Here is a 12346-nt window from a genome sequence, read left to right on the forward strand (position 1 = left end):
AGAATGCTAGTGTAGCCAATTGGACAGAATTTACTTGCACATACTCCCTCCTTTGATGTAGTTTCCAAGTGCATTACCTTATGATACCTCTTCAAGTTTTCAATTAGTACTGCCTTGTGACAGGGAGCAGAGTGGACAATTCTTTCCTTTCATAATTCAACATGTTGTTCTGGGCACATGGTAGAAGATGCCTTTTTGTAAACAGACCTTTTGTATTTGGTCAGGCTTGCAATGCTCTATTTTGTGGATTTTAAGATTGTATTAGGCTTACTTGTGAGCTGCAAAATGCCTCGTACCAAAATTTATGTATAAAATGTGTGCTAAATGTGTGTGGAGTACAAGATTGAAGGTCTTCCTGGAAAAGCAATCACAAGCATTTTCCCTCTTTTCAATTTGTAGAAATGTTCAAGTTCTTGCCCATTACTTGCAGATATGTAGTGTTGTGTAGCATAAAGGCTCCATCATATGCAATTCCATCAAGGCCTGCAGGCCAATCACTGCTTTCTCTTGGATTTTACAAACATTTGTAGAGCCATAATGAAAACTTGGTAGGCAAACCCAAATACTCGCATTGACCATTTTCTTAAACTCGATAGGCTAGCAAGGGCTTGTAGCTCAAGCGGTTAAGAGCATCTATCCTTACACTTGAGGTCCTAGATGTGATTTCCTCCTCCCAATGTCGCTTGTAACCAAAAACAAGCAAAAAAACTTGATAGGCCAGACCCAGATGAACCTGGTTTTCATAAACTTGTTTGTCAGCTTGATAGTGGCTTATTAGAGTCCAAATTGGTTGGGAAAGTAATGTCCACCAGTGCAGATACCCTTCGGGACAATGTTGACCAGAGCACTTAACGTGATTGTTAATGACTAGGGCCCCAAGGGTATGTTCTTGGTATATTACCTTAGGCCTAAAATAACCCTTTTGTTGTGATGAACTTTGAAGGGTGACCAAGAACATACAAAATTTTGTTCATTAAACCATAGTGTAAGCTGAGCATGAAGGAGGTGGAAAAATAAGGCACAAATGGGAAGATAGCTTGCATTCTTCTTAATTTTAACAGACTTTTATATATACCCTACAACGTAAACTATAAAATAATGAAATTCCAAAACTCTTTTGGATCTGAAAGTCTAAACGTTTTCATTTCTTCAGTTTTCCTCTCACTCTTTGGTTCTCCATCAATTTATTTTTCATCATTCTCTCATCTCATCCCTCCTTTGCACATATGCAATCATTGTATATTAAATGAGGTGAAGTGAGGAGATGAGTAGAGCTGGGTTCAGGGTTGGTGACAAAGAAAATGAAATCAATCAATGATGGAGATAGATGTCCAAAGAAAAATATTTTGATGAAGTAGAGAAATGGTATTTTTGGGAAGAGTTGGGTGTCCAGAGAATGGTGAGAATAAAAATAGAAACCCATTGAAACACTGAGTGTAAACAGAATTCTTGGTAATATGAAATTTCTCTTTCACATTCAAGCATGCATTATGCGTGGGGATGTTTTATCCATGCTTTTGTTAGTGGCAAATGATCTTGGATCTTTCCATTCATACTTTTTATCCGTACTTTTATTAAAAAGAATAAGAAAAGTATGAGAGATGAAAATGAAGAAAGCCACACATAAGCCAAAAACTTACTTTTTGATGCTAAAGTTTGTATAAAATTATTTATATTTTTCATTTTATGAACTGCACAGCCTACATTATCTCTCTTTAGGGGTGGACACAATTTTGGGTCAACTCGACCGAATCATTCAATTTGATCATAAATGTGTGGGTCTTGAGTTTTAAAAATCATAAATTTGTACAAATTGTGTTATAGGTTGGAACTAAAACTTAAAAATTGGCACTATTAATTTTGCCACAGAATTCTCAGAGGTTTAATAATTTGCTTTTACAAATACCATGATCGTTTTGGGAAATCTCTCTTTCTGGAGGCAGATTCCAGAGCTGTTTAAGGGAAATTCGTAGTCGAGCTACCGATGTTCATGATAAGGAAAAGGGAATCAAGATTACTAAGAAGGATTGGGAAAAGTTGAATGTACAATTGCTTCATACGACAATTTTCCTACTGGTGCTGGATTGGCTTCCTCAGCAGCTGGTTTTGCTTGTCTTGGTAACGGATAATACCCTATTTTAGATCATATTATTGTTAATTTGTTATATGATTAGTGCCTTAACTTTGAGAACTCATGACTGTCTTAATAATGTTACTTGGGTACTGGATTAATCATTCTTTGCCAATAGATAGTAGTTAAGCAATGAGCATATCATTGCTAAGCCTCTGTTTCTACTTGCTGTTTTTGCCCTCGCAAAGTTAATGAATGCGAATGAAGATCACAGCCAACTTTCTGCTACTGTAATCAATCTGAGATTTTAATAAGCCATCGCAATCTGATTAAGTTTTACAGAATACTTAACACAATAGTAAGTGCTGATATCGACCCTGAAGAACGTCTCCTTGACAGTAGCTTAATTGATTTTGACAGAGCAAGCCTCCTTTATGCCATTGGGAATAATAATGTGTCCATTGATCTGCCCGCCCACATTTTCCGAGCCATTTGCCTGGCTGCAATCCCAGACGACTACTACGAAACTCATTCCCTGCCTTTTGGGTCGTTGATCACTAGGTTTGCCATGGCGTCTAAGGTGCGAATTGATCCTACGGATCAGCTTAAACAACTTATGCCACCTATCAACTTGATGATGTTTCATAATGATGAGACAGATGAAACAAGTGAAGAATCTGTTGTTGGATTTACTCCTCCTCCTGCACCTGTCCCAGACGAAAAGCTTTGAGAAGTTTTCTATAAAGCTGAGAAAGCGCATGGCCCGACTTGCCGATGAGGTCGTTAAGCTGACTGGTTGCGTACATATGAGATGTTTATTAGATATTCAAGACCCATCAGCAATGCGGCTACATTCTGTTGTGTGGTTTCTAGCACACAAATATGTGACTGCAAAAAGAAAAGGAGACAATTAATAACATCCTTATTGAAGGCTTGAAGATTAATCATAATCGCAAACTCTTTTATGGATGAGTAAACAATAATTATAGACAACACAATCCATCAAGCTTAAAGATCCTGTTACGAAATAAACCAAACAGCAGAAATATCATATCCAAATACGGCTGGTGAAGGCAAGGCTATCAACATATTCATCTGAAAGAGAACAAACTTGCCTTGTAAAATGAAGTGAGAAACAGTGCCAAGTTCTGAATGAATGCGGGAAGAAACAGCATCATATGAACCAGTTAAATACACACAATAGGAAAGCCTAAAATCATTAAGGACAACATACATGTTCCTCGCTAAATCCATTTGCATAAGCTTGAGGGAAGAATAGTCTGATTTGTTCCAATAAAAAATAAATTAGGAAATCAGAAAATTTGCCCAAAGTTATATACATTGAGAATATGTAAATTTTATGTCTGTGTAGTTTAAAGAAGACTTATGTCTTTGTAAACTTTTCAATAATGAGTAATTTTCTTCCAAAATACAATTGATTAAAATAAATATTTACTTTTTATTTTCTTCCAAACTTTTCGATTATGAGTAATTTTCTTCCAGAATAATGTTATGTTAAATTAGGCATAACATACAGAAAATTGATAGTGGCACATGTAACTAGACCATGAATATATTATACATCTTAACATATTGTGCATTGTAGACTTCACCAAAACTAAGTGCTGCAACCTGAAAACCAAAGAAGCATATGATGAAACCTAAATGATTGAAAAGGCAAATATCCCAATCTAACATTGCGTCAATCCAATGCAAATGATTTGTGTTTTGGATCAAAGTCTTTCCATGCTTCATACTGTGTTTTTCCCCTAGTATGATTAGTCTAAATCTGGGTTTCATGGTCTTACAGGTAGATGTATCAAACTAGTCTAAGGAGGACTGTTAATGGGGTAAACTTTGATGACTAATAATCAAAGGCGCCTAAAGCAAACCATTATAATAATGAAATTCAACACAATATAACAGCCTCTGTTTATTTATCTTACTCTTAGTCTTAGACTTCCAAGTTATCAGTAACTCAGAAAATTGAATACGAAGATGCAATTTTACAGAAAGGGAGATTTCAAAAAGCATCTTGTAATGGACTTAACTAATAATGCTATAAGGAATAAGATTTAGACTGAGAACAGAGCCAAAGGAGAGGATGGTAAACAAATAAGCATCGAATCATATTAAAAGGTAAAATAAAGGCTTGCTAAGTGTAGCAGAAGTTTAACTCTATACTCTATTTTCACTCCAGTATGTTTCATCATAACCACGAAACATAAAAAATGGAGACTTTGTGAACCTAAAAGAAACTAGATAAACTAGACAAAATGTAGACTCTGTACTCTATTTTGTATCCTTTAAATAGAATACTTGTTGGTTTGGGGGTCTTCCCCCTATTTCATCAAAACTAGTTGAGAATTTCCATTGCAGTTATAAGGTTTTTTTTGGTAACATAGGGGGCACAGCCTAAACCAAAAAGACTAGTCGCAGTTATAAGTTTTCAAATCTACATACTCTGTACACGGACTATGCTCTGAAAGCAAACATGAATAATGCAATAATATTTTCCTCAAGTAAACCGAAGCCTCTGCAAGCTTGAAGCCTTAATTTATCAAATCAAAGCCTCCATGAACTAAATTGAAGACTCCAAGATAAATAAACACAAAATATACCCAAAACAAAATCATAGTTAGGAAAATTAATATCACAGTGGAATTCAAAATCACAGTGAATAGAGAATTGGGGAATTAGAGAATAGAGAATCACAATCACAATCACAATCTCACTCAAATCAAACTCAAATGAAATCAAAACTGACATTGAAACCACAGAGAAATAGAAAGCTCACATATATTGGGAGAAAACCTAGAAATTGAAACCACAGAGACGAAGAAGACGACGAAGAGGACGCTCGCTCGACGAAGAAGACGGTCGCTCAGCTTGAGCTCGCTAGCAAGCTCAGTTTGCTCGCTCGCTCCGTTCCTTCAATTTGCTCGCTTCGTTCCTTCTTTTGAGTAAATAGTCATTTGAACGAATAATAAATTTAAACAAAAGTTAAATTGGTCACTATGTGTAATTTAATTAAATAGTAGCCCACGTGGCAATATATGTTGGTCACTAATTATGTAATTTAAGTTGTTTTCAGTGACTAAATTTAAATTATTCACTATTTATCACCAAATCTGGTCATTAAAATTAAAAATTATGCCCCAATCACTTGAGAGACCATATAACATATTTAGTCACTAAATGCATACCTTTTGTAACCGTTCTCAGTTCAGTCACTGAGAAATTGGTCACTACTGACCTTTTTTCTTGTAGTTGCACAAGTGTGTGTGCTCCATGGAGAGCTTGATGGCCCCGTTTGGTTCATGGGAAAGGAAACTCGGGGATGGGAAATGAATTGCTTTCCCATGTTTGGTAAGTCAGGCATGGAAAATCGTTGCCTTGGACATGGGAAAGTAGAGGGGGAAAGTGAAGCCATCTTCCCTCCTTGGGTTTTACTTTCCCTTCTCATGGGAAAGTAAGGCTAGCATTAAATGCACATTTTTATGACTAATTTGTCCTTACTAATAATTTATAATTATAGTTTTATCCAACAACTATTGGTATTCCTTTTTTATTTTTTAATTCATAACATATTTTTAATAGGGGTAAAATTGGGAAACTAAACAAAATTAGTTACCCCTTCCTACTCAAAACAAACATGGGAAAGGAAATAAAGTAATATTTCCGGGTTACTTTCCCGGGATTACCAAACATAGGAAAGGAATCGCCATTTCCTATCCCTTGGGAAATGACATGGGAAATGATTTCCCATCAAATCCATTCCGTGAACCAAACGGGGCCGATGGGTTGAGGAAAGGAAGAAACCACAAGAGCAATGAAGGCACCAACAGATGCACCAACAGAGTGCTTGTTGCTCTCCAAAAAGATCACCATTCCGCCAGTGAGGCAGCACAGCAAAGCAAGTTTCCCTTTGCATTTCCCTCCACTCTTGCTACAATTCATGCTTATAACACCATGTAAGGTGTTACCGACACACCAATTATCTCAAAAAAACCAAAAAGAGAATTGGCATAGCTTGGAAGTATTAAACACTTTGGGATGGGCATCACGATCATTTTTGTTGATATTATGACATAATTTGGTATGCTAAAAATCAAACACTAGTGGGTCGGGACCTTTGCCTTTAAATATATATATATATATATATATATATATATATATATATATATATATATATAGCGTTGAAAAGGAAGAGCATACAAATGAATTAAAGTTCCTTTTCTTCTTTTCCAAGCTAAGGATGGATATGCATTTCTCTTGCTTACCCCATCCTCATCAGTCACAGTTTGAACAATGCAAATAATTGTCATATAGGCTTGCTTTAAGGGACCATCAGTGAACTGAAAAAAGTAGCATTGTGCCAGTTGGAGTCGTATCTCTTTAAGTCCCAAGTGCTCCAAGAAATAAACGACATCTTAGATGACATTTGGTATGTTTTAACGACCCACCTTTTCTTCATGGCCACATATATATACATGTGCTTGAATAGATCTAGTCGACTATTTGTTTGGGCCTAAATTTGGTGCGCCCAGTCCAAAGTGAAAAAGCCAACGTTATTTTTGACAGCCACCAAATGATTGGGCCAAAAAGAGATATGCTCAATCCAAACATGAAAGGCCCAGAAAACTATACAAAAGGCTTGGGCCTTGGAAGAAAAAATTAAGCCCAAAACCCTATAGACAGTTCTACCATTTCTTTCAAAAAGCCCAGGAACAAGGGAAACAGATTTTTTCCAGACCCACGTGACCCCTGACTTGGAAAAGTCAGCAATTTCAACTAGGAATAATATAGGGCTAGTAGCAGCAGAAGAAAAGTATCTCTGGAAAAAGCTCTGCCATCAAAATATATATATATATATATATATATATATATATATTCAGAGATATTTTTTCTAAAACAGAGAAGGCACCACTTTCGAGAGATAAGCAGACTATACCTTCTAAAAGAGATAAGCAGGAAACAGGGAGTTACTAAAAAATGGAAATCAAACTTACCATCACAGTTTGAAAGAGCAGTTAAGACTGGAAAAAGAAGGTGAGGTTCCCCATTAGCACAGAGAAGTGACTGACTGTTAAGCTTACTTGCCAAGAAATGATAAAACCCCCTTTTCTTTTGCATTTAAAATAAAAGATCTTTTGGGAATTTTTACCGCCCATTATTTCACTCCCAGAAATTTTTTCTATAAATATAAGAGAGGGTAAACAGTAAAAAAAACAACAATCAAACAACCAAAAACAATCAGTCAAAAGACAAACACTCAAAGTGATCACTTGATCTCAGAAAACCTTCAAGCAATTTGAAGCAACCAAAAGCTAGCTAAGCCACAAGAAAGCCAGCTACAAGTTGAAACTTCTAGTTTCCAGAGTTAGAAGAAAGTCATTCAAAACGAGATTTTTCTCGTTACAAATTTGGTTCAACCAAGTCAAAGCAAGCAGAGTTTGGGTTTTTCACAAATACAAAAACCTCAACAAATTTATGAAGAGCCTTGACTAAGTAGAACAGGCGCCACAGCGCAGTTCCAGCTCAAGTCCAGCCACTTCTGCCCCTTTCAGATTGAAAAAGTTCCAGTTCTGCCCATTCAAAAGCCTTCCAAGGCTTGAAATAGATTAAAAGCTCTGCCAAACTTAAGCTTTGGTATTGATTTGCAGCTGAAGCTTAGCAGTTGAAGTTGTTGAAAGTCCAGTCCAGCACAAGCATACCCAATCCAGCCCGGATCAAAAGTATCTACCCAGACAGAAATGGAAGCACAACCCTTTTTTTGTCTTTTTGTAGTTAGTTTTTCCTTTTTGGGTTTTGTAAAAGAGAGTTCTACCTGAAAACAGATCACTCTTTTGTTGTTTATTCTAGCAAGAACTGCCAGTTTTGTACTGTGAAAAATTGTGAAGTCCTCACCAGTCTGAGGCAAGAAAAGAACTTACTTGGGAGATATTCCTCACCCAAATTCACAATCGCTTGTTCAAAAATCAGTAACTTGGGGCGCAAGTTATCTATTTTTACAAAGTCTGCTAGGATTTTCATTGCTAGCAGTGGCACGCTCGCACACTAAAGAAAGTTGACTTGTTGACCAGTCAATGGTTTTCAAGTCAATGGGGAATTTCGCCCTACCATCACAGGAAACAAATCAAAACGGGTGAACACCATTCATGCCCACTTTTTTGTTTTTTGTTTTTTTTTTTTTTCTGATACGTTTGCATGTGAATTATATTTATAATGCATGTGATTACTTTCAATGATTCTGAAATTGAAGTTGACAAATGTACATATGTGTACAAAGAGACACATCATGAACAGTCTAAATGATAATATGTGATTAGTGTTGGCGAGTCCTTACTTAGTTAGGATTTTGGTTCCTTATTTCATTAGAATTTTGGTTACTTACCAATTATTATTTAGTCCTATTGTAATAGAGATTTACTTCCTATTGTAATTTAGATATATTTTCTATTTTATTTAGGGTTAACACATCTTTGTACTTGTATAAATACCTCCATATTGGAGAAGAATAAGAATATGAACATATACGAGCATATCTAAATATTTGCCCTACTTTGTTTGACTTGGTATTAGAGCCAGGTTTTCTTGTGACCCGTGCTTGCGTTCTTCTTGCAATCTAAGTGTTCTCCTCTCCTCTTGCAGGGGGGAGGGGGAGTGAAAAGAATATGTTTATTGACGTATCCCCATTACCTAGACGTATTCCCATAAAGATGTTGCTTATTTCTTGGCTCCGACGACCCCTTCTCTTCAGGGGGAGAGGGGGAGTGAAGAGAGGTTGTGTCTGCGTGAATTAGCTAAAGTTGATATGGAAGAATTGTTGATGTTGCCGTTGCCGTTGCCGTTGCCGTTGCCTCTACTACCGCAATTGATGTTACCGTTGCCGCTATTGTGGCCGTTGATGTTGCCTCTGTTTACTTCGCTTTCCATTGCTATGGTCATTGCCGATGATGTTGCTGTGTTTTTGATCTGTCTCTACCCTAACCCTAAACACTACCTATTTCCGCTGCACTATACACCTAGCCTATAATCCTAGCCCTCCGCCGCTATCTATCTTAATACCGTCGTTGCCGCCTACCTTGCTACCGCCGTTTATGTGTTCTGCCTTATCTATTGCTGTGCTCACAGGGTTTCTGTGTTCTGCCTTACCTACTGCCGTGCTCACAGGGTTTCTGTGTTCTGCCTTATCTATTGCCGTGCTCGCAGGGTTTCTGTGTTCTGCCTTATTTACTGTCGTGCTCACAGGGCTTCTGTGTTCTGCCTTACCTACTGCCGTGCTCACAGGGTTTCTGTGTTCTGCCTTATCTATTGCCGTGCTCACAGGGTTTCTGTGTTCTGCCTTATCTATTATCGTGCTTGCAGGGTTTCTGTGTTCTGCCTTACCTATTGCCGTGCTCGCAGGGTTTCTATGTTCTGCCTTATTTATTGTCGTGCTCACAGGATTTCTGTGTTCTGCCTTACCTACCGCCGTGCTCACAGGGTGTCTGTGTTCTGCCTTATCTACTGCCGTGCTCACAGGGTTTCTGTGTTCTACTTTTATGTGTTCTTCTATGTGCCCTATTTGTTAGGGTTTGCTCTTGTGTTTCTGCTGCGAACTTTGCGTTAGTTTGTCACTTGTTTCACTCGTGGTTGACGAAAAGACCTTCTCTACAATTGGTGCTTCTCAAGTATGGTGTTCTGTGACTCGCTTGTCAAGTTGGGCGCGCGAAATATCTTTGCCCAACTTGAGGGGGAGTGTTGGCGAGTCCTTACTTAGTTAGAATTTTGGTTCCTTATTTCATTAGAATTTTGGTTACTTACCAATTATTATTTAGTCCTATTGTAATAGAGATTTACAATACCTCTTTGTACTTGTATAAATACCTCTATATTGGAGAAGAATAAGAATATGAGCATATACGAGCATATCTAAATATTTGCCCTACTTTGTTTGACTATTAGTGGCCGAATTATACTTTCATGTATAGTATTACTATTAATAAATAACATGTGCTATATTTTCAGTTTTTTTGTTTTAGTACAAGCGATAGTCTAAATTAAATGAGAGTGTGGTTTCTCACATACACTACCAATGTGCCATGAAGATTCGAATCTGAGACCATTAATCTGCAAATCTTTTTTTTTATTTTTTTGAGGTTTTAAATTACCCCATTCACCTAAGTACTAATTTCACCTTCTCTTCTTCTTTTGACTTGTCAGTCTACTTTTCTATGTATCGTATTTAAGACGAACTAGAAAAAGACAAACCCATATTCAAATAAAACAATTAAGTCATCACTTGTCCACTTGCATCATGAAGAGATTTTTCTTTCCTTTAATTGTTTTTTTTCCCACAGACTGTGATATTGACTAAGAAAGAGTCTGGAGTACGTTCTATAACTTTTTTTTTTCTTTTTAAATTAAACTGAATGTTACAGCACACAAACCCACACCCTTCATACTGAAGGTGAAAGATCTACACTTTGGAAGCCCCCCTCCCCCTTCCCTACATTATTTAGAGAGAGAGAAAAAAAAAAGAGAGGAATAAGTATAAAATGAGGGGAACAAGAACCAAAGCTATTATTTCTTTCTTGGGTACACAAGCGTTAGTATCTGAACTAATTTAAACTAATGTAATCTACACGGAAAGGGATTTGAACTTGGGTGGAAGGGGTAAGCTCGCCGTCCTAACCAATTAGCCTAACCCACATTTGCAGATGTATACAAATACAATGATATAGTCCAAACTACTCTAAATCTAAACTACTATATTACCTTCCTTTCATAGCCAATATGACTTTTTCCCTTCAAACTAATTATGTCTTACCTACAATCCATCATTTTATTTTTCTGTAAATAAAACTCAATTTTTATAATTAAAACCTGATGGTTGGATTCGACTCATCAATTTACCTAATTAAACTTAAAATCTAATTTATTGTAATTTTTTTAGATCCCAAAAATACCCCTAATTTGTGTTATCAGTATGCACATAACACATTAATGATGTTTCAATTTTGCATAGATTTAGGAAATTTTAAGTAACTTTTTCCTCTCTTTTTAAAATCAAATACTCTTTGTTTTAGGTTCCCGCAGTTACCGACATTTTCTTAGGTACATTAAAACAAACTAAGGTAATTAATTCTTAGTTAAAAAAAAAAAAAAAGAACTATGAATAATTAATTCACCTATACAATCTCGGTAAATTCTTATACCTACAAAATATAGCTAAAATTGGTACCCATTTTTATTGTTATAAATAACGTGCCTATTTTTTGATAAATAATGTACCAATTTATTTTATAGAACTAATTCCAATAGTAACGTTTCTATTTTTTTTTTTTCTATAGAAACAATGTACCTATTTTCTCATAATTAATGTAACCTTTTTCTTTATAAATATTTACGTACTTTTTATATAGATAATTTACCTTGTATTAGATATGTAGAATATAGGTAAATTATTTTTTAATAGACATGGTCACAATAATTTTTAGGTTAATAAAAATAGCGTACCTAGTCTAGAGTTTTGGAATTGCAAGGCCTACATTTTATAACAAATATGTCGATGTAGCATACAAATACAACGGCTACCAAAATCACGAGAATAACCACGAGCAGCACCATCTAAGTTAATTTTAAAGTTAAAATACTTGAAATCTTATACTTTATAATAAAATATTTAACGGGGCAATGATGGAATTGGAAAGAGGGTGAGGTAAGGATACCAATCCCATCCACATTTCCAAGAGTGGATGACCACAATTTCCTCGGACCACAGGAGTTTTGAAGAACGGGACTGAGTAATTCATATACTAATCATTTAATGAGCAACAAAACAAATCAAATCAAAGAATCCGAATGCAAAATGGAGGAAGCTGCTCCGAACTCTATGATCAGATATTCAACACTAAATATACCTAAGTGTTTCGTGATCATCACTATAATACGAGAAACTTTCATGTGTAATCGTAAGACCCCATGTAATATTAACCTAAATTATAGGGGCATTTCAAAATAGACTTGGTCAATAACCAAAGTGTTTTGAAAAATTCTCATATTATAGTTGTTGAATAAAAACTCAATTTTCATTTATTAGTATCAATAAATATATAGGTATTATATTAATATTGGGTTGGGTAGAGATATTTCCATATGTTTCACTTAAGTCAAGTCCACATTTGCAAGAAGATATTTGTAGCTTGTGCGTAGGAGGATGGGATGCAAAGCCAATGGTTGATTGGACACGGGAAGGCACCTTACCAAGTCAAGCCTCTGCAAGTCAAT

At 36.0% G+C, this 12346-nt stretch overlaps 1 long non-coding RNA gene across 1 annotated transcript; it reads right to left on the minus strand.

The window, feature by feature from the left end:
* Window positions 1-2323: 2323 nt before the first annotated feature.
* LOC110754192 (uncharacterized) lies at window positions 2324-5348 on the minus strand. The gene is made up of 2 exons (XR_002526255.2): window positions 4869-5348; window positions 2324-2959 (listed from the first exon to the last, which is right to left on the minus strand). It is a non-coding gene; the product is annotated as an uncharacterized LOC110754192 (long non-coding RNA).
* Between the last annotated feature and the right edge of the window lie 6998 nt (window positions 5349-12346).

This window comes from Prunus avium, chromosome 2, assembly GCF_965620075.1.
Source record: "Prunus avium chromosome 2, drPruAviu1.hap1.1, whole genome shotgun sequence".
Classification (NCBI taxonomy): Eukaryota; Viridiplantae; Streptophyta; class Magnoliopsida; order Rosales; family Rosaceae; genus Prunus; species Prunus avium.